The sequence below is a fragment of the Acomys minous genome, assembly GCF_964271855.1.
Source record: "Acomys minous genome assembly, chromosome: 1".
Lineage (NCBI taxonomy): Eukaryota > Metazoa > Chordata > Mammalia > Rodentia > Muridae > Acomys > Acomys minous.
This window is the reverse complement of record NC_140483.1, coordinates 98,748,558-98,772,174: the sequence shown is the minus strand read 5'-3', so window position 1 is coordinate 98,772,174 and position 23,617 is coordinate 98,748,558.

Sequence of the window (23,617 nt, the reverse complement as noted above, 5' to 3'; positions counted from 1 at the left end):
AGACTATATGCCTAAGTAAAGTCTTCCTTATTTTATAACATTAATAGAAAAGCAGTCAATACAGAGAGGTATTCATATCTTTGAAATATGTAGATTTCATATACCAGCTGTCAATGGAACAGGCCACCACTGAAATGGTCTTTCCAGGAAGATAATGCAACATATATTTGCCAGAAACTAACTGGGTATATTCTGTACTATGCTTTTACAGTGGAATCCTTGATTTATTTGAATTCTTTTTGGGGATAATTAATCTCAAGTCCATAAAAATTAAAGTCAACTTTCATCTTAGAAAAGCATTTCTCGGTCTATATAACATGAAGGTTTTCAAGCTGCCAGTCAGAATCACGGTTTGAATCATCATAATTAACGATCACTGGAATTGGCTAGATGACTCAGTGGTTAAAATACTTGCTTGTTCTTCCAGAGGACCAGTTTGTTCACAGTGCCTATATCAGAGTGCTCATAATCACCTCTAAATATAGCTTTTATGCTCCCTGTGGGCACCCATACTCACATAAACATACTCACTTCTGTACCTACCACAAGCATACAATAAGTCTTAATAAAAGAGTAATATTTCCCCTAATTATAGATCTAGCCCTGCCTGCTGACCAAGAGCATCTTAACGGAAGAGAAACTTAGGGACTCATTAATACAGTGACATCACCACCTACCATTTAAAAAAATATTTTATCTTTGCCAAAACACATGGAAGACAAGCTGGGAGAGTAATAAGCTGTAAAGAAAAAGTAATATGTAATTTTAAAGTAATGATCAGAAATTACTAGACTCAAAATACCAACGACATATACAAAGACAACATCTCACAAGAGATTCTACCTCTCATAATCTTTCTGTCCCCTCTTCCACCACTTCCCAGAGACTTAGGTGTAGGAGCCACAATGCAGATATATGTGGTAAGTATCAACCATACAGGACTAACAGTTGAAGACACAGGGTAACAGGATGGTAAATGATCTCAAGAAGGAAGATTTAATTACACCCAACTAGGTCCTACATCACATGAGCGCTATTTTTCAGGGCAATCATCTTACATGCTGAATACTTACCATGATGATCATTGCTTAACAACTGAAAAATCTCTCTGATAAAAATCTGCATCTACCATATGACAATGTTAGTTAGTTGTGGTGAGTCCCAACATTTCAATTTTTTCAAAGCTATTGTTGGCATATATCTACAAAGAGCAAATAATCCTCTAAGAAGATAAAATCTGAGCTAAAATATCTTGATTTAAATCCCAACTCTATCAATTTCCACTTAGAAGATTCAAGTATATTAATTTTTTGTTGCCCATCTGTATATGTTTTCCCTTAAAATTTTGGACATAATTATCTGCTGCATGTGGTGGAGTTCTGCATGTACATGAACATTCACATATGACATATTAAATGAATTTTTGCTGCTATTATAGCTATTAATGGAATATCATCTCTGGTGGAATGGCTCCACTGATTTGGGTGTGACATCACAGTAGGTTGGGAAGACCTAACAGAGCACAGTTGCTCATCTTGCAGAGCCAGAGATCAGAGAAAGAAGCTGGGGAAAGCAAATATGAGATATCTCTTTATAGTGATCCTCAGGATAAGACATCCCTTTCAGTGACCTTCTTTTTCAACTAGATCCCCTCCTATTAAATTATCCATCTTTTATGAACTCCCAGTGCATTACATTAACTCACTGGAGATCTTCAAACCTTCATAAAAGTATCAGCTGTTGAAAATCCATTAGCTCTCATTTTAACTTCAAGGTGTAATAAATTGTTCTAATCATAAGTATGTAATAGCACTGTCTGCTCTTTCAGATGACCTGGGTTAAATTCCAGCATCCATGGAGGATGCTGAAAGGCTCTTTGGGCCTCTGAATAGTACCTGCACGTGGGCCACAGACATACATGCAGTCAAAATATCTGCATATATTAAATAAAAATAAGGAGAAATATTTTTAAAATATTTAATTCGCTACAAAGAACAAGGGAACTTATTTTGCATGCCTATACGGCTGCCTATTTTAATCATAATTGTCATTGATATAGTGGTAATTGTACCATGTCGACATTATACTATGATTTATGGACACCTTGTTTGTTAACTTCTTTTGAATAAAAAATATAAACTTGTGATTTAAAAAAATATATTTAATTCATTACAAGAAAATTAATGTAATAGTGTCAATATAATTTTGTCATGACAGTTTCACTAAGATGACTAGTCGTCATTGCCTGTTCATAGATCTTGAAAAGAAAGTTCTTAGCTTCATATGGAAAAGCAACAACAAAAAAACCACAGGATTGATAAAACAATGCTGAACAATAAAAGAAGTGTTGGAGATCTTACCATTCTCAACTTCAAGTTGTACTATAAAGGTATAGTAATAAAAACTTCATAGTATTGGTGTAAAAACATACATGTTGATCAATGGAATCAAATTGAAGACCCAGACCCAAACCCACACACCTATGGATACCTGATTTTTAATAAAGAAGCCAGGAATACACACTGAAAAAAAAGAAGGCATCTTTAACAAATGGTGAAACTGGATGCCTGCATGTAGTAGAATGCAAATAAATCCATATATTTTTACCCTGTACAAAACACAAGTCCAAGTAGATCAAATACCTCAACATAAAACCAAATACACTGACACCAATAGAAGAGAAACTAAGGAATAGCTGTGAATGCATCAGCAGAGAGGACAGTTTTCTGAACAGTTCACTGATAGTGTAGGCATAGTTGGGACCTCATGAAACTACAAAGTTTCTCTAAGGCAAAAGACACTTACATTAGGACAAAGCGACAGCGTACAGAATGAGAAAAAGTTTTTTGTTTTTGTTTTTTTACCAATTTCACAGCCAATAGAGAACTAATATCCAAAATATATAAAGAATTCAAGAAACTATACACCTTAAAAATCTAATTTAAATATGGGGTATAACCTCAGCAGAGAATTCTTGATAGAAAAATCTCAAATGGTAGAAAAATAAATAAATGTACAATGTCCTTAGCCATTAGGGGAAAGCAGATCAAAACTACTTTAAAACTTCATCTTACACCTGCCAGTATGGCTAAGTTCAAAAACACAAGTGACAACTCATGCTGACAAGAGTGTGGGATAATAAAAACACTCACCCATTGCTGGTACAGCCACCATGGAAATTCATAGGATGGTTCCTTAGAAAGTTGGGAATCAATCTATCTCAAGATCCAGACATACCAGTCTTGAGCATATACCCAAAGGATGCTTCATCCTACACATGGGCAATTACTCATTGCTGCTCCAATCATAATAGCCAGAAACTAGAATCAACCCAGATGTCCCTCAACTGAAGAGTGGACAAAAAAAAATGTGGAACATTTTCACAATGGGGTATTAGCCAGCTGATAAAAAATGACATAAATTTGCAGGCAAATGGGTGGAACTAGAAAAAATAATCCTGAATGAGGTAAGACAGATCCAGAAAGATAAATATGAAATGCTTTGGCTTATATTAGCCATTAAATGATAACCAAGCTACATCTGTAGAATCAGAGGGGTTCATGAATCACCTAGAAAGGAAAAATAGAATAGGATTTTATGGGTGGACTGGGAGCCGTGGAGGGCCTGAAAATTGGAGGATCAGGTTGAGAGGGGTACAGGAGAAGGGGTTGAGGGAAGGAATGCAGTAAGAGACATCTAGCATTTATAGGAATTTGAAGGGTGGTATAGAGATTTAGTTCAGAGGAAGGAATCCTAATGAAGTTTCCAAATCATGAGGAAGGCCAAGTCCCAGCTGGCCTTCTTTTCATCACATGAAGCTTCCAGTGCCAGGACTGGATTACATACAATGGGTTGTTAGCCAAAGAGTTCCCATAGAAGTTTTCAAACAACCTAAGCTGTTGCCAAAAACCATAGGTACTCTCTGCAAATGGTAGTAATGCCATATTGCTAAAGACAAGACCACACAACTCTCATTGAACATAGAGAGGTTGAGCTGATGCCTACAGAGATACCTTTACTCTTATGTTTTGGTGTCTTTGGTACATGAAGGTACTTTGTAGGCTACAAAAAAAAAAAAAAAAAAAAAAAAAAAAAAAAAGAGAAACGTGAACACCAACCCAGACACAATATCTTTGCTCTATAATGCAATACTGTCTGCAAAATATGCTTGGGCAATGGTGGCTCAAAGCTTGGAGGAATAACCAACCAATGCCTGATTTGACTTAAATCTCACTCCACAAGATGAACAGATACCTGAGACTGCTTGTGTGACCAAGAACCAGAGAGCAGATATAGAGGATAGAGGAAACCAGGAGAAAAGGCCCCTAAATGAAATGAGCCCATTCCAACCTATAGAGGCTGCAGCAGCAAGACCTGGGCTGATAGGAGTTTGCATCAGGTCCTCTGGGTATACACTCTAGCTTTATGTTCAGTGTGGACGATTAGTGTCTCTGATTCTTCTGACTTCTCTTGGGTCTCTTTTCCTTCTGCAGGCTTGCCTTGTCTAATTTTGCTGCAGTTTTTGTTTTGTCATATTTTATTTTGTTATGCTTGGTTTTGGTTCTCAGAAACCTGTTCTGTTCCAATAAGAGTGATAAATGGAGGGAACCCAGATGGGAGGTGAGGTGGGGGAAAACTGGGAAGAGTAGAGGGAGAGGAAAGTGTAACCAGGCTATACTGTAAAAGAGAAAAAAATCTATTTTTAGTAAAAGGGTAAAAAGAAAGAAAGGAAGGAAGGAAGAGAAAGAAAATGTCTCACAGGTGTCCCAGTAGCTTAAGTTTTAGTTGATTTCAGGTGTAGTTAAGGTAATAATTACAACTAGCCATCCATGAATTTGGAGGGAGGGGAGAGAAATGGGTGGGAGTGATGCACATTCAACACTGAGGTACCAAAAGAAAGTTATTAAGCTAACAAGTTCTTCACGCAATCCATAGGAGTTTGAAAAAAAAAAACCAGGAATGAGTTATTTTCTCCTCTTCATCTTCTATTTTATCTTATAGAGTACCCAACAACATGGAACAGAATGTGTTTATTTATTTAACCTTAGATCAATTATTGAATGTTCTATGGGAAAGTCTGTCTTTCGTCCAGGAACAGGAAAAGGAACACCTTGAAGGTTGCTCTCTTCCTTAAGATCGTTGTGAGCAGAACATGATCTGCAGTGTATCATGGACTTTCAAGGCACATCTGACATTTACATTATAATTGCTGCATTGAAATTAATGCTATTGTAAATATCAGTTAGATTCAAATAGTAAATTTTACTTTGTTTAAAATAACCCTTCTTTTTCACTTTCCAAACTATGTTTTTTCATTGAAATACACACTATGAGAGATTTTAAAAATAAGTAAGGATTATTTTTCTTTATCACATCTTATGTTAATTGTTAAAATTTGACTATTTTTAAATATATGCATTCTTGCTGAGAAGAGTGGGAAAAAGTAACAGTTTTATTTAATGAGCATAGTATTGTTCTTTCTGGAACACAAAATGCCCCCAGTGTAGTGTTGTCATCATACAAGTTCATTGAGATCAAGTATTTGTGGTCAGTGCTTTCTCTTCAATATAATTTATGAAAAATAAATTGAAAATTAATAGGACGAATTTTAAAATGATGGTGGCCAAAGTGTATTGTATCTGAGTGGCAGAAAACCAGTGACTGCGGTTACAGTGAGTAACCTAACAGCTGACCCCAAAACACTGACGTCATTGTTTCCCGGACAGGAAGGGACACCCTGGGAGCTGAGAATGCTCATTTCCAGGCCCCACCGACCTCTCTCTTGGGTCCAGGAGTCACACAAGATCTTGAGGTCCTCTGTGCTATCTGCCTATATGGAGCATCGGTCTCCAGTCTCAGGGACACTGCTGCATCAGCTAAACCTCAGATTCTTCCTGCCTCCCTGAGGGCAGCACCTGAATACGATGTCCAGGAGTCACACAGAATCTCGGTCTCACACAAAGTACTGGATTTTCGGTGCCCTGGGTATTATGCCTTAATGAATGTAGGTTTCCAGTTCCAGGGATGCTCCACTCCAGCAACCAGAACTCAGATTCCTCCCATGTCCTGAGGGCAGTTCCTAGATACCTAGGGCCAGCATCCCAACACCAGTCCAGGGTTCTAATGGTCCCCCTGCCAAGACCAGCTGGACAATAAGAGCATATAGGGCTTCGGTACAAAATGGTGGAGCCCAGCAGAATCTGAGGGCCAGGCACAAAGCCATGCTAAATCTCCAAACCACAACATGGCTAAATCTGATTCCATAAAGCCAGGGCCTGTTTGCTGCCCATGCCCAGTTGATTTTGTAATGCTAAAGATCACTTATTATCTTCCTGATGCAACCGTCCCACCTGGGAGGCAGCCAGCAGAGAGCTGTACTGTAGGCAAGACCCAAACCCCATAGTCTGCACACCTGAAGAGGCCAGTTTGGGCTGGGGATGAGTAACATTCACCTTAGAGCCCTCTCCCTCTTGACTCCAAACTTGCCGGCCTCATCTGCGACAAGGCCAGCAGAGATGAGTGGTACTTAAGGTCTGCCCCACACCTGCCAACCCTAGGAGACCAAGGAACATTCATCTTAGAGCCATCTCCACCCACTCCTGAACTGCATGAACACCAGAGATCACCAGGTCTGCCATCATCAGAGACAACTAGATGGCTAAAGGTCAGTGTAAGCACACAAGCAACAAAACCCAGGGCCATATGCCATCACTTGAAAGCAGCTATGCTACCACTGCAAACCCTGGAGATACTAACATACCTGAAGCACAAGAAAATAATCTTAAATTTGAGGTTATGAAAATAATAGAGGCCTTAAAGGAGAAAAGTAAATCCCTCAAAGAAATACAGGAAAATACAATCAAACAGATGAAGCCCATGAATGAATCCTTTAAAGAACTACAAGAAAATACAATCAAATGGGAAAAAGAAATAAAACTATTCAAGAAATAAAAATGGAATTATAGAAGCAATAAGGAAAACACAATCAAGTGTAGAAGATGTGGGTGAAGAAACAGATATAGCAGAAAAGAAAATGTTTAAACTAAAAAATCCCTGACACAAAACATCCAAGAAATCTTGGCCACTATGAAAAGACAAAATATAAGAATAATAGGAATAGAAGAGGGAAAAGACTCCCAGTTCCAAGGCCTAAAAAATATTTTCAGTACAATCATAGAAGAAAACTTTCCCACCCTAAAGAAATATATATAAGAAGATTACAGAAGTCCAAATAGATTGGAACAGAAATAAAATCCTCCCACCACATAGTGATCAAAACATTAAATGTACAGAACAAATAAAAATATTGATGGCTCCAAGGGATAAAGTCTCAGTCACATATAAAGGCAAACCTATCAGAATTACACATGACTTCTCAACAGAGACTATGAAAGCCAGAAAGGTCTATACAGATGTCATACAGACCCTAAGGAACCACAGATGTCAGCCCAGACTACTATACCCAGCAAAACTTTCAATCACCATTGATGAAGAAAACAAAATATCCCATAGCAAACAAAATTTAAACAGCACCTATCCACAAATTCTACTCTATAGAAGACACTAGAAGGAAACTCCAACCCAAGGAGTCTAGCTACATCCAAGAAAAAAAGAGGAAAAAAATAGCCACACGTCCAAAACCAAAGGAAAGGAAGCACACATACACATGTGCTACCACCACCACCAAAAAAATAATATGAATTAACAAAGTGATTGATATATATATCAACACCAATGACCTCAACTGCCCCCCAAAAGTACACAGGCTACAGAATGGATGAGAAAATAGGACCCATCTCTCTGATGCATATAAGAAACACACCGATTGGACCCAAAAGCAAGCTGGAGTAGCCATTATAATATCGAATAAAATAGACATTCAAGCAAAAATAATCAGAATAAATGGGGAAGGATACTTCATATTCATCAAAAAATACACTGAGATGACATCTCAATTCTGAACATTTTTGCCAAAACACAAGGGCAACCACATTCAGAAAAGAAACATTGTTAAAGCTTAAATCACCCCCCCCATCCCCACATATTAACAGTAGGAGACTTCAAAACCCTCTCTCACCAGTGGACAGATCATCAAGACAAAAGCTAAATGGAAAAATAATGAAACTAACAGACATCATAATCAAAAGGACCTAACACATCTACAGAACATTTCACCTGAATACTAAAGAATATACCTTCTTCTCAGGACCTTATGGAATCTTCTCCAAATTGATCATATAATTTGTGCAAAAGAAAGTCTCAACAAATACAAGAATATTGAAATAATCCCTTGCGTCTTTTCAGATCACCATGGACTAAACCTGGAACTCAACAACAAAAACAACAAAAAGCCTACAAACTCATGGAAACTAAATAACTCCCTACTCAATGACTACTGGGTCAGGGATGAAATAAAGAAATTAAAGCCTTTATTGAAATTCTGATCCTAAACTTCATAAAAAGTACTAAAATTGAGCCAAGAACAAGCAAATGAGCAAATGTACATATATTTATGCATTTCTCCCTGATCATGACTTTGGATATTATGTTACTAAGCTGTTTTAAGTTTGTTCCTTGACTTTTCTGAAATAATGGACTATAAATTAGAATTATACGCTAAAATTAACTTTTCCTCCCCTTAAAAAGACATTAAAGACTTTATAGAATTTAATGAAAATGAAGGCACAACATACCCAAACTTATGGGACACAATGAAAAAAGCACTAAGTTCATAGCACTAAGTGTCTTCATAAAATAATTGGAGCGATCCCAGACTAGCAACTTAACAGCTCACCTGGAAACTCTAAAACAAAAAGAAGAAAACACACCAAAGAATAGTACAAAACAGGAAATCATTCAACTCAGGGCTGAAATCAATAAAGCAGAAGCAAGGAGAACAATACAAAGAATTAATGAAACCAAGAGCTGGTTATTTGAGACTATCAACAAGATAGATAAACACTTAGTCAAACTAACTAAAAGATAGAGGGAAAGTATCCAAATTAACAAAATCAGGAATTAAGAGGGGGATATAACAAAACACGCCAAGGAAATGAAAAAAATCATTAGGACTTACTTCAAAAGTCTGTATTTCACAAAATTGAAAAATCTGTTTTTTAAAAAGGATTGATAGATTTCACTTACCAAAAACTGTTTATATTGTCTTATAACCACTAGATAAACAGAAGCAGTCATCAAAAGTCTCCTAACAACAACAACAACAAAAAGACCAGAGCCAAATGGTTTTAGAGCACAATTCTACCACATATTCAAAGAAGAAGTAATGTAGAAGGAACATTACCAAGTTCATTCTATGAGGCCACTGTCACCTCAATTCCCAAACTGCACAAAGACTCAACAAAGAAAGAGAATTACAAACCACTATCACTCATGAACATTGAGGCAAAAATACTCAATAAAATACTCACAAACCGAATTCAAGAACACATCAAATATATAATCCAGCATGATCAAGTAGTCTTCATCACAGGGACTCAGGGATTGTTCAACATACAAAATTATCTCAATGTAATCAATCCACCATATAAACAAAGTGAAAGAAAAAATTATGTAATCATCTCATTAGATGCAGAAGCAGCTTTTGACAAAGTTCAACACACCTTTATGATGAAAGTCTTGGAGAGATCAGTGATACAAGGCCCATACCTAAACATAATAAAGGCTATATGCAGCAAGCTGATAGCCAACATTAAATTAGATGGAGTAAAACTCAAAGCAATTCCACTAAAATCAGGGACAAGACAAGGCTCTCTCCATATCTCTTCAATATAGTACTTGAATGTTTGGGTTGAGCAATAAGACAACTAAAGGAGATCAAGGGGATACAAATTACAGAGGAGGAAGTCAAAGTATCATTATTCACAGATGATATGATTGTATAGATAAGTGACCCCAAAATTCAACCAGAGAACTTTTACATATGATAAATATTCTCAGCAAAATGGCTGGATACAAGATTACTTCCAAATATATCAGTAGCCCTCCTGTATACAAATGACAAACGGGCTGAGAAAGAAATTTAGGAAACTACACCCTTCCCAATAGCTACAAATAATATAAAGTATCTTAGTGTTACTCTAACCAAGCAAGTCAAAGACCTGTATGACAAGAACTTCAAGCCCCTAAATAAAGAAGTTGAAGAAGATATCATAAGATGGAAAGATCTCCCAGGGTCATGAATAAGTAAGATTAACATATTAAAATGATCATCTTACCAAAAGTGATCTACAGATTCAATGCAACTCCCATCAAAATACCAATACAATTATTTTATTAATTTATTCATATTACATCTCAATGGTTATCCCCTCTCTTGTATCCTCCCATTCCTCCCTCCCTCCCATTTTCCCCTTACTCCCTTCCCTTATGACTGTGACTGAGGGGGACTTCCTCCCCCTGTATATGCTCATAGGGTATCACTTGGTACCAATACAATTCTTGACAGACCTTGAAAGCAGAATTTTAAACTTCATTGGGAAAAACAAAAAAAAAAACCCGAAATAGCTGAAACAATCCTATACAATAAAAATGTGTGGAGGTTTCTCCACCCTTGACTTCAAGCTATACTATAGAGCAATAGTAATAAAAACTCCATGGTACTGGCATAGAACCAGACTGGTTGATCAATGGAATCAAATCAAAGACCCAGAAAATAACCCACACACTTGATTTTTGACAAAGGAGTTAAAACCATACAATGGAAAAAAGATAGAATCTTTGGCAAATAGTGCTGGTCTAATTGGATGTCTACATGTAAAAAGTACAAGTAGATCCATATTTATCACCCTACACAAAACTCAAGTCAAAGTGAATCAAAGCCCTCAACATAAAACCAGATACACTACATCTAGTAGAAGAGAGAGTGGGGAAGTGCCTTGAACTCATTGGCATAGGGGACATCTTGCGTACAACAACAGCAGCTCAGGCTCTAAGATCAACAATTTATAAATGGGGCTTCTTAAAACTGAAAAGCTTCTGCAAAGCAAAGACACTGTCAACAGAACAAAATGACAGCCTACAGATTGGGAAAAGATCTTCCCCAACCTTACCTCTGATAGAGGGCTCATAGAATGGCTGAAAACCACTTAAATTCATGCTCAATGTCCTTAGTCATCAGGGAAATGTGAATGAAAAGAACGCTGAGATTTCATCATACGTCCGTAAGAATGGCTAAGATCAAAAACTCACATGACAGCACATGTTGGTAAAGATTTGGAGAAAGGGGGACACTCCTCCATTGCTGGTGGGAGGGCAAGCTTGTACAACCATGGTGGAAATCAATCTGGAACTTTCTCAGGAAACTGAGAATAGCTTTACCTCAAGACCCAGCTATGCCACTCCAAAAGATGCTCTACCACACAACAAGGATACTTGCTCAATTATGTTCATAGCAGCTTCTTTTCGAATAGCCAGAACCTGGAAACAACCTAGATGTCCCCTTAACTGAAGAATGGAGAAATTTACATAATGGAATACTATTCAGCTATTAAAAACGTGGGAACCATGAAATTTGCCTGCAATTTCATTCCCTTTTTCGAGGAATAGGGGACGCGGATAGGAGAGAGGGAGGGAGGGTGGGACTGAGAAGTGAGGAGAAATGGGGCTATAACCAGGATGTAAAGTGAGTAAATAAAGAAATAAACAAAAAAGAAAATTAATAGCTAATTATCTATGCTTTAACATGGTGGTTTTGTTATTTGTTTGGGTTATCACTATCTAAGCATTTGGGCTTAAATCTACATTCTCTCAGAAGCAAGAATACCTTTAACACACTAATAAAACTAAAAATGGTTTTTATTTCATATAATGTGAATATTATCAATTAGAATGATGCTTTTATATATCTTCTGATAAAAAAAAAGAGAGACCTATTGGTGAAGAGTAAATATTCTGGCAGGAAGGTCAGATGCAGACTCAATATTCATCAAGCAGGCAGAAAAACTGAAACTCCTAAATAAAGATAAGCAAAGACACACGTGTGTGGACAGAGGGCATTGTAAGTTGCTAGTGGCCCTATGACAGGCAATGGGCTTCAAGAGTAGCCAGGAACAAACACTGAAGAGCAGCAGCCTGAATCTGACAGAATATGCAGTATAAGAAGTGGGGACAGTCTTTCCAGGAAAAACAGTTTAAAGAAGTGCTGTAAAGTAGTTACATTTACACATAGTTTGACATCCAATGTAAATAAACTTTAGGGAACTCATCTCATTAGAGTGTGTATGCACAACATTAGACATAAAAGGAAACTGAGAAACAAAATGGCTTTGTAGAGGCAATGTAAATAATCTTTAAATGTCAAATCAGCCGATCTTAGCCAGGCGCAGTAGTGCACACCTGCAATCCCAGCACTTGGGGAGGCAGATGAGGGTGGATCTCTGTGATTTTGAGGCCAACCTGGTCTACAGAGTGAGTCCAGGAAAGCCAAGTCTATACAGAGAAAGAGAAACCCTGACTTGAAAACCCAAAAACCAAATCAAAAAAAAAACCAAACCAAACCAAACCAAAACAAAAGAACAATCAAATAAACAAAAACAAAAAACAAAAGCACAAAAACAAAACAAAAACCCCAGCAATCTTGTTTATAATTTAGATAGTAATATTTTTTTAGATAGTAATATTTTATCCACAGATTTCATACAAGTTAGAAAAAATTTTCCTTAAGATATTTTTATAATTTTTGTTCTATTGTTACATTTTTAATGTACTTCAATTCCAAACACTTTCTGAATATCTATATTGTATAATAATATTATAGAAAATATGAAGTTAAAAGAAATGCTAGCCTGCAAAGAGGCTTGTATTGGGCACATTTCTGTCACTGAGACTAAATACTGGAGAAAAAGTACTTGTAACAAAGAAAGGTTTATTTTGGCTTATGGTCTATTGGTTCTGTTGACTTTGGGCTTGCGGTGATCTTTAGGAAAGAACATGTTGTGGGGGGGGACTGCTTGTCAGATGACAGTTAGGAAGCAAAGAGAGAGAAACCTAAGAGCCCTCATGTCTCATTACAAGGAATACTCCAACGACGTAACTTCTTCCCACTAGGTCCACCACCTTACAATAGTGGCAAAGGCTGCCTGGTCACTAAGCTTTTAATACACAGGATTCTGGGGAGACAGCTGACCCAACTATAGTAAAGCTTTTAAGTCATTAAAAATATCTGATATAGATGTGCATTCAATCTCCTGAGAGCATACCTTTAAATCTGCCTGACTATAAGATTTACCTACAATATACTGAGAGTATAAATTCATGTGCTTCAGTCTTGGATAAAGATTCACAGATTCGACGGTGGACTCCATTTTTAATTATATACTAAATATTCCATGTGATTTTATAATATAGTAGTCAAGGGAGTTATTGTTTCTATAATCCCCCCCCAAATTTTCCATGCTGAGATTACCTAGAGGGCTTTTAAAAATACAAGCTGCTTCTGTCCTACCCTTGCAATCTCCACAGCAGAGAGGGAATTGGTTAACTGCTTTGGGGTGTGCCTTTGTGTTTGAGGTTACTTGAATTCATGTAATTCAGAGAAGGAAGAAAGTTTGGGGGACTTTTCTATGCTGTGGTTTGTGGAGTTCAAGAAATTATCATGAAGTAAATACTCATCCAAGGAAATTTACATTAATGTATATTGAAAATCTGCCACAAATTTATCAGACTAATTAGATTACTATTTACATTTTACAAATGAGAAACTTAAAATTTAATAAACACTCCCAGGCTCATGGGATTTAAAACAAGTACTAAATCTATATTTAAGCCAACTGTGTTAGTACACACCTACAATCCCAGGACTAGCAGATGGAGCCAGGAGTATCAGAAGCTCAATGATACAGCGAGGGAAGCCACACATGACGTTGTCTTGCAAAACAAAACAAAACAAAACAAAAAAACATAAACAAGAAAAAAATAACCTAGATTTGCTTGAATGTGAAATCTGAGCCTCTGCTCTTCTGTTGCCTCACTTTGGACCAGCTTGTGCCTATAGAGCCTATAGGTTATAAATGCGTGAAGGGGGCAAGTGACTCTAAAAAATATGTTGAGTTTTTTTTTTATCCCATGTAAAGGAATGAAATGAAGAACAGACAGGAAAGAAGGAAAATCTGGGCCGGCAGGTAGACAACATGAGCAAAGGAGACGAGGAAGAAGGTCTGACTCAGATGAGGGAGGCTTTGGAACCTTCACTCCACCATCCCGAGCTGAGGGGCTAAGGCTGTTCAGTGCTGTTTTAGAATGGCAAGCCTTGCATACGGAAAATGTAAACGACAACTACCTTGGATTGAAGAATCAGAGGTTAAATATTTACCTGGGCTTTAGAGGTTAAACTTTTTAAAAATTTCATTTTGCTGGTTCCTGTTAATATATTACCCTAAATTGTACAGGGCGTATTGAGGCCAATGCCATAATCCCCAAGGAGGCCTGAAACTGCTGAACAGTCGTTGTGCTGGGACTTTAAAAATACTAGCCAATGTTTGTCTTTTCGAGCAAGTAGGATTCCAGAGATGTCTAGCCTAGACAATGCAAACATTTATCCCCAAAGAAAACGCGTTAACCGACAATTACCTTGTATCAAGAAAAGAATCTTCTTTCAGCAATTTTTGTACTAAAAAAAAAAAAAAACCAGAGATAATTCTTGGGTACTGGATGCTTAAAAATAGCTGATCTCTCTTATCACACAAAGAGGTTATTATCAGGGTCTTCTAAACAGAGAAGCCATTGGAAAATAGAGAAAATTTGAAAGTAGAAAGATGAGTGTCATAAAAGCTTTTATTCTTGAAACATTGATTGAGATGTGTTTCCTTGGACACAGGTGCTGAGACATAACTCCACTTACATCCTGTGACTATGAGGTATATATTTTATCATATTTACAATCAGTAAGCTGTGCCAAACAGGAAGGGAACTCTATAGAATTATTTTTTTCATATGATTGCATGAAATATCCACAATAGAAATTTTCTGTTTATTCGGAAGTTATGAATTTCTTTGTCCTTTCAGTCACTGTATGTGTATCAAACATGTTCAGTATTTATAACGTTGCAGAATGTGCATTGTATGCTGGTGACACAGACTGAGCAAGATACACCTTTCCTATACTCAGCTGGGCAACCCTACTGGCATGTAAATGATATGTGTTAAGTGCTAGTTATTCAACTGTATGATAAATACACCAATGGGTCTCATAAGAAGTTCTCAGTTTAGAGGTTGTATATGCTTTAATTGAACACATTTTTATAGACACAAAACAGAAGATAAATAACTAAGAAATTCCATATTTAAATTCAGAGCTATATGAATCTATGTGGGGACATTGACTTGTAATAGCAGAGTTATAACCTAGCAGGGAAATAAATGTCAGCTTATATAGTAAATGCTGTAGATGTTAAATTTTACAAAGTATTAGAAAACCATTAATGGATATATTAATGGATATATATATGTGTGTGCGTGTATACATATATATATATGATAGATAGATAGATAGATAGATAGATAGATAGATAGATAGATGATAATACTCTTAGGGTTTCTACTGCTGTGAAGAGACATCATAACCAAGAAGACTCTTATAAAGAAAAACAATAAATTGGTGCTGGCTCACAGGTTCGGAGACTTAGTCCATTCTCATCATGGCAGGAAGCATGGCAGTACTCAGGCCGACATGGCAGTGGAGAAGCAGCTGAGACTTTAAAATCTGGATTGCAAGGCAGCAGGAAGTGAATGCCACAGTGGACATGGCTTGAGCATATGAGGCCTTAAAGCCTACGCTGAAGTGAAACATTTCTCCCCCAAAGCCACACTCACTGCAACAAGCCCACACCTCTCTCTCTCTCTCTCTCTCTTTTTTTTTTTAGACAGGGTTTCTCTGTGTTAGCCTTGGTGTGTCCTGAACTCGCTTTGTAGACCAGGCTGGCCTTGAACTGACAGCAATCCACCTGCCTCTGCCTCCCAAGTGCTGGGATTAAAGGCGTGTGCCACCATGCCCGGCTAAGCCCATACCTCTTAATAGTGCCAGTTCCTATGGGCCTATGGGGGTGCTTTTTTATTCAAACCACCACGTGTTTGTGTGTGTGTGTGTGTGTGTGTGTGTGTGTGTGTGTGTGCTGTGTATGTGTGTGTGTATCAGTATCTACATCAATCTGTGATATAAAAATGGCATGAGCATAGGTTTGGAGGCATCAAAGTTCACTTCTGGACAACAATGACCCATCTTAAGTAACAGGATTGGGTTAAGGTTTGAAATACACTCCCAGGCCAGAACTGAGACAGCTTAGGGTACAAGAGTTCTATCAAGTTGACAACCCATACAACATTTTTTGGGTAAAGGATGCCAGCCGTTGATCTCAGTTTAAAAGCCACACTTATGAGTCCATAGAGATAAGCTAGAAACTGCCTGGGAAGGTGTGAGTGGACAGCTCTGGTGGTGTGTGTACCAGGGTAGTGGCTACGGCTAGAAAGCAGGAAAGTGATTACAGAGAGAAAGGTAAGAAGGGACCTGTACTTTGAAAGCCACAAATTACAAACGGATAGGAATAGGGAAATGGTGATGGGAATGAAAGTCAACAAATCGGCTCTAGTCTAAGAGATCAAGGGAAAGTTTCTCATTACTTTTCCAAAGGTTGGAAATTGAACACGGAGCTGTGCTGTGAACAGACCATGTCAGAAATGTCTGTACTCTCTTTAAAAACTTAAGTATAGATACTCTGCATTTGGAAATTGCACATAAAACATTAGCATATTTAAGATTTATGTGTGGAGTAAGACAAATACCTACCTGGATACGTAGGTAGAGATTATACCTTCATCCCAGTGTCTGGAAAAGGTTTAGTAACTCAGCAGAGGACACTCAATAGAAATAGTGATTGGTCAAGACGTTCTGTTGGTATCTCCATTACACAGTCAGTAGTCCAATCATTGAATATGGACAAAATATAAGGGACATTTTATAATGTTAAATATATACATTTGATAAATGACACTGAGCTACTTAGTACTAAGTACTAAATAGACTTGTTATTTGTAAAAAAAAATGGAAATAGTTTGGCTATTCTAAGGATACATGCAGAATTATTATTTTTTAAAATACCAATTAGAAATAAATTTATCTCTATAACCTAATAAGTAAGAACAGTTGGTATAATTATAATAGAAAACCTCCTTTGGTACGATAGTATTTGTTTATTATTCTGAACTTGAATAAATTCAACCTAGTGACCCATGAAAGCACATTTTATTTGCCTAAGTTTCTGTAAAGTCACAGTAGAAAGCTCTTTTCCGAGATCAGGCTTTGCTGTGGATTGCAAGGGAGTTTCCACAGAGCAGTCTTCCACCCAGATCTGTCAGGCAGGTCGCACAATGTCAAGTATAGCAGGCTCGATAATTGAAGTTTTACCCAGCACAGAGATGAGACTGCTTCTCTTCTATCATTTACAGCAGCAAAACAAGTCACAGGCCAGTAAGAGCAGTCACACCAGACCAGTCACGCACGCCAGTGTGTCTGTATGTTTATGTTCACACATAGCTTTATGACGCTGAAATCCAATCTATATGCTCAGCTAGTTCTTATAAATAGGCCCCAGCTGGAGTTAATGGGGCTATTTCTATTTCTGTTTCTAATGTGTTCTAGTATAATGTTATAGTGCAATGATTTGGTATAATGTGATATAACAATATATGTTCAAGATTTTTTTTTGCATGTCAAAGATTCTTATAATCACTGAGTTACTGGATTGACTAGATAGAAAAGGTTTTAAGAGCTAGTAGAAAAATAATAGCAGTGCTGATGAAAATAAGCTTTAAAGCAGTGGTACTCTAAATTTAGGTTGTCGTGACACAGTGAAAAAGAATATCCTATTTTTCGCCACCACTTTTATGAGTATTTGATTTAAATGCGTCTATTATAAATTTTCCCCCGATGAAATTAATATAATCTAATTAAGTGCAAATATAAAAGATGTTGGATTTTATTAGCTTTCTTTTATAGCAGGACTTAGAAACGCTCTGGAGATTTCCACACATTCTTTAGAGATCTCTCAGATCCAAGGGCAGAATTCATTCTCAAAAATCTCACTATTGCAGCTTGGCATGGTAATGCATGCTTGTAATGCCAGCACTAGCTAGCCTGAAACAGGGTGATCCTGAGTTCTAGGTTAGCCCTGACTGTGCCGTGAATTCAAGGCCAGCCTTAAACACCCAGCCTGTAAAAAGCCAAAGGCCAAAGAAAAGGCAAACCTCTCAGCCAGACTGTGGGAGCTGAGAGTGGATTTCTCAGTAGAAAGTGGATAGCTTGACCATCTAGACACATGGGAGCTCTGAGGGTGTAGCATCCTGCTGTCCTGCCTTCTTGCTGTCCTGTTGTACTGTCCCACAGCTACTGACTGTTACTTAGGACTCTGTTACTTGGGCTTCTACTCACAATGAGCTCACTGTGCCTCCCTCTCCTGTCCCCACCCTCTCTTTCTCTTTGCCTTCCTTGCTTTCCCTGTTTCCACCTCTCCCTCCATCTCTTTTTTCCTTTTTGTTTCTTATCTCTGTGTAAACAGGATAAGTTTAGAGTTCATCTTTTGTCCTTAAAAAATACATTTTGTTAAGAAGGCAGCTTGATTTATGAGCAACAACTAAAAAACATTTCCCTATTAAAAAAAAACTACATGTATACCAATATACTGAAAAGAACTAAAACAAACCCAAATTAAAACAACCATCCCCCAGAAATCTCTTCTTCAAAAAGCCAAACAATACAACCTAGTAACATCCACTTAGGGGAAAGGCCAGCCTCACTTCATCCTTGATTCTGTTCTCCCTTCTCTGGTCTGGTTTCCACTATCATGAGTGTCATACAACTGAGGCAGCTTCTCTCTAGAACTAGAGCATTTATAGACTCTGACTAGAAAAACACACCTGCACCTCACCTAGCCTTGGATGGTGGGGTATGTCTATAGTCCTCCTCTCTCCGTAGCCAAAACTGTTTTACTTTCAGTTGAAAATACCTGTGTTTGATAAAATGATTGAAAAATATGAGCATTCATTATTCTACACATGGCTGTCAAGGCTGGGGATGCCACTCTCTCGTTTAGAGTGGGCTAAATGTGTGTGAACCTCTGTGTTCAGCCTTCAGCCTACTCACACCCATAAAGGATGACCTGGGGCCTGTGAGATGGCTCAGGGTAGGAAGTACTTGCCTTGCAAGCCTGACACGAACAAACTGGTCAGCTAGACCAGGAAGCAAGGGAGAACTCTAGGATTCAGATGATGAGATAGATGTTGGTCCTCCATACACATGTGCACATGTTTTCAGGAATATTTATACACATGTGTTGGCCCACATATGTGAATATGCATAAGCACATGCATAGACATGTGCATGTAAAAAAAAAAGGAAGAAAGAAAAAGAGGAGAGGGACAAAAAAAGGTATTCAGAGGAAAGAAAGAAGGAAGAATGGAAGGAAAGAAGAAGGCAAGTGCTTCTTTTACTTGAACTAAGGAGAGATAATAATTCCTGGATGGCTAAGAACTTGCCCTAAAACAAGGCACATTAGTCACTCAAAAGGGCAGCCATCTGGACTGGTTCTGAGCTTGAGGCCGTTCATACTTCTGACTGCTTCCTGTGCACATTTTCAGGAATGATTCACCATCTTCGTTAATGTGCACTTTGATAAAAGACAGTGAGCTCACGGTGGATACATGATTACAATTAGAACCATTTTGAACTATGTTAATGGGACTGCTACTGATAGAACAAGATACACTAGTAACTACTAATGTATATAACCTCAGCGTGCAGTGTAGAAGGGCCAGGGAGCTCCTCTGAGACCTGGGATACTCAGGGGATGAGGGAAAGCCTGAAACGATCCCCTCGTGGGCACTAGCTTTAATCTTCAAATGTCAAGCATTGGGATTAAATACAGGTGCATTAAAGTAAATGTTATTTACCTGATATAATTGTCTTCTCAGAAGCTTCCTGCCTCTGTCTGATAACCTAGGCCTAGTCTTGGAAGCTTCCAGCCTCCTCCGTGTAAGCCTAGAATACTTTCAGCCTCTGAGGCTTATTGCTATATAAACTCACTCTTTCTAGGTCTTTCTGAACTCTGGCTGGCTGGTGAAACTCATCTGTTCTGGATCAAACTCCTTTCCGAGCTGACTGATTCATGCTAGCTTCTCTCTGCTTCTCACTGAAATTCTCTGCTTGGCCTCAAACTAACTCTAGCAATCTGTTATAATCTTTTGGCTACTCATTCTCTGGCTCATTCTGTCTTCACTGTGTCTAGCTTATCCTCTCATTAACTTGTCTCTGTAAAACTTTCCCAGTAAAACCATCGCTCAATTCCACAAACTGAACTACCATGAACTCAACTCCTTGCATTGCCTGTCAATTCACTCTCCACCAAACTGCCTGCACAGCACTGACTAGAACTCAGAGATCTGCTTGCCTCCATCTCCTGAGTGCTGGCATTAAAGGCATGTACCACCATGCCTGAACTTAAGCTTTTCTTTGACCTGAAACTTGCTCTATACCAGGCTGGCCTTGAACTCACAGATCTGCTTGCCTCTGTCTCCTGGGTTTAAAGGCATGCCTGTACTCCAGCAGGATCACACAGACATATAAGGTCTTTGGACTTGATCTCTTGCCAGAGCAGCCATATTCTGAATTTCCTCTGCAAGGAAATTTCTCTTCTTCCTAGATGAGGGTACATATGAAGACAGGTATGGAAGTGGGACCTGGGTGTGGACTTGACCCAGGTTGTACTTCTGCAGGCATGCGTTTATATTTCAGAGGAACCCCACTGCTTGCTGGTGGTACTGACCTGACTGCATTCTTATTTCCCTCATAAGGAGCTGTGACCGCTCCTTAGCTCCTGATTCTTAGACTTTAAAAGTTGCTAAGAGGGACTCCAAGGTCAATGATGCCTCAGGCAACCCTACTAGGACTCAGATTCTCTGTGTGAAATGAGTAAAAGCTCTTATCGTTTTGGTCTTGTCCTAGTTTTGGAATGTCTGCGCTACATGTGAGCTTCCGGTGCAGAACCCAGGCTGAGGGACTCCAGGTGGCAGCCCAGCACTGAGGGGTGGTGGTGTAAGCAATTCTGTTTTACTATCCTTGCTGTTACTTAGTGCCACAGACACATTTTACTAAGCATACCATGTTTAATTTACAGACACATAAATCACTGGTGTGTTCATTTGGCATTTCAACACGAGAGGGACAAAGACTTCTCAGTGGCTCTTTTGAATATCATATCCATTTTGAGAATGAACTAGTGAAGAACCAAAATGAAATTTAAAAGCAAAGCAGAAGTGTGGGAGAAAAGAATTATATAGCAACGTAGCACCTAGACTTGGGATAAGAGAATTATACAGCAACACAGCACCTAGACTTGGGATCTGTTGATTGTGTGTTCATTTTATTTTTTGTTTTAATTTGCTGTGTGTTGGATATTTTATTTGAGCTTGTGTTTGCTTCTTGTCTCTCTCTCCATTTAAAGGTGTAGCCGTAGCCCGAGATAAGGAATGCCCTCCCTTCAGAGCTTCTCTGAGTGGGAATCTGTCCTCAGATTTTGCTTCAATAGATCTTCCCTTGACTAGACCCCCCAAACTCACCTGCTACTTATAACCCCATAACTGTGGTTTTATTTTTGTAGCAGTTGTGTACATAAAAAACGGACCTTTATGTAAGGCCTAGAGATACCTATTGTAAAAAGTTGCCAAGGAATGACGAGAGACCTGCTTGCTAAGGGCATTTGTATGAAACTTCAAGAGTATTTCAATGAAGCAAGCTCTAGTTTGGATTGTATTCACAAAATTTGATATTATTTTGATTTCTATTGCTATTAAGCAGGAACAAATGTGCCCACCTATTTATCCCCACAACTCCTCTTTTTTATTACTAACACTAAAATTTGGGAACAATTGTATTCCTTGTGTGGATCCACTTGGTTCATAGCAGGTTACCAAGAAGAGACTTGATACCCTATGAACATATACAGGGGGAGGTAATCCCCCTCAGGAACAGTCATAGGGGAGGGGAATAAGGGGAAAATGGGAGGGAGGGAAGAATGGGAGGATACAAGGGATGGGATAACCATTGAGATGTAACAAGAATAAATTAATAAAAAAATAAAAATAAATAAAATATATAGTTGATAAACATTAAAAAAAAGATTACACAGTAAATGCCAACCTGGAGGTATATATAATGTGTCAAGGAAAGGGAGAGAAAGTACCGAGATAAAGTTAAGGAAACTGAGGATGTTACTGATGGATGGTCTCTTATAGAGCTGGCACAGTAGCAATAGTGAAAGAGGTTGCCTAGTTAGTCTAATGTGGAAAACGACACTCATTCTTGTGCAGAAGGCTGAAGAGCCCCAGGAGAGAAAGGGCTGATCCCTGCCATTGTTTGGTTAACTGTAGCTGCTTTGCTGAGTCAAAATTTTCAAGCTAGTGGATGCCTCTGAGTTGGTGCCTGTAAGTGTAGAAAAAAGAGGAGAGTGGTGAGCAGTCTCTGTCTCATTTGATTGACACTCTACGCCAGTGAAATTTTCATGTGTGGAACACTTTCACCTCAATACATCATCCAGCTATCTATAAAGCTGTAGGCTCAACTACTTCAGATACTGATTTTTGGGTAATGATTGAAGGCAATACATTTCAATGGTCATGTAAAGAACAGAAAATAAGAGAGAGGCCTGGGAGATAGATAAAAAGAAATGTTGAATTATTTCCTCTTTTTACTTGATGTTTTATAATCCAGGGAATTCATCATTTATTTCTCTTTATTAGCCTTGGGAAGCAATGTTTCTGAGGTAGATTGTGTCTCAGCACATCATTAACACAGCTCTACCCTAGTTAAAGCATTAAGATGAGGGAAAAAATCCTTTAGCCTGGCAAGCCTCACTGAATTATGAATCCTACTGAGGTGTAGTGTAGCCTGCAGTGTTCCACCATTTCTTAAAATTCACTCTTTCTCCACACTGTGCCTCACCTACATAACTGAGGGAAGAGTCAAATGTCATCTTGTATTTCTAATTGAAACCCAGCAGGGTTGCTTCTTGACAGGTTTTCACTTCGTGAATCCAGGACCATCTGGACCAGAAGATAAAGCTTTCCTTGAGTCACATAAAGGATGTGTATGGGCTCCAGCCCAGAATCGTTACTAAAAGGCTTTTTAAAGATTTGTTGATGCTCAGTGTCATCCAAAGGGTGTCAGTAACCTCTGCCTCCTTAGAGAATTCACTTACAACCAAAGAGCTGCAATGAGCTGGTGTTAAATTAGCACCTTTGTTTGCTTTTCCTTCGGCTTGTCAAGAGGAAGATTAATGTGCAGGCTTTCTGCTCCTGATACAGCTTTTCTGGGAGGAATGTGGTGTCTACATAAAAATTCCATTTAGATGCAGAAAAACTCACCAGTGTGCAGTGATGGTCTTTTCACCTTTCCTCTACTTTCTTGGTCTTATTTTTTTCCTAGCAAGCAAACATTTACTTCTACTTAAGTCTCCATCTGCCACCTTCCCAGCCCTCTGATGCCCCAAATATTATCATCGGAGTCTTACTGCATAAGTTGGAAAAAAAAATGAGAGTTCAGCAAAGGTGGAAACAA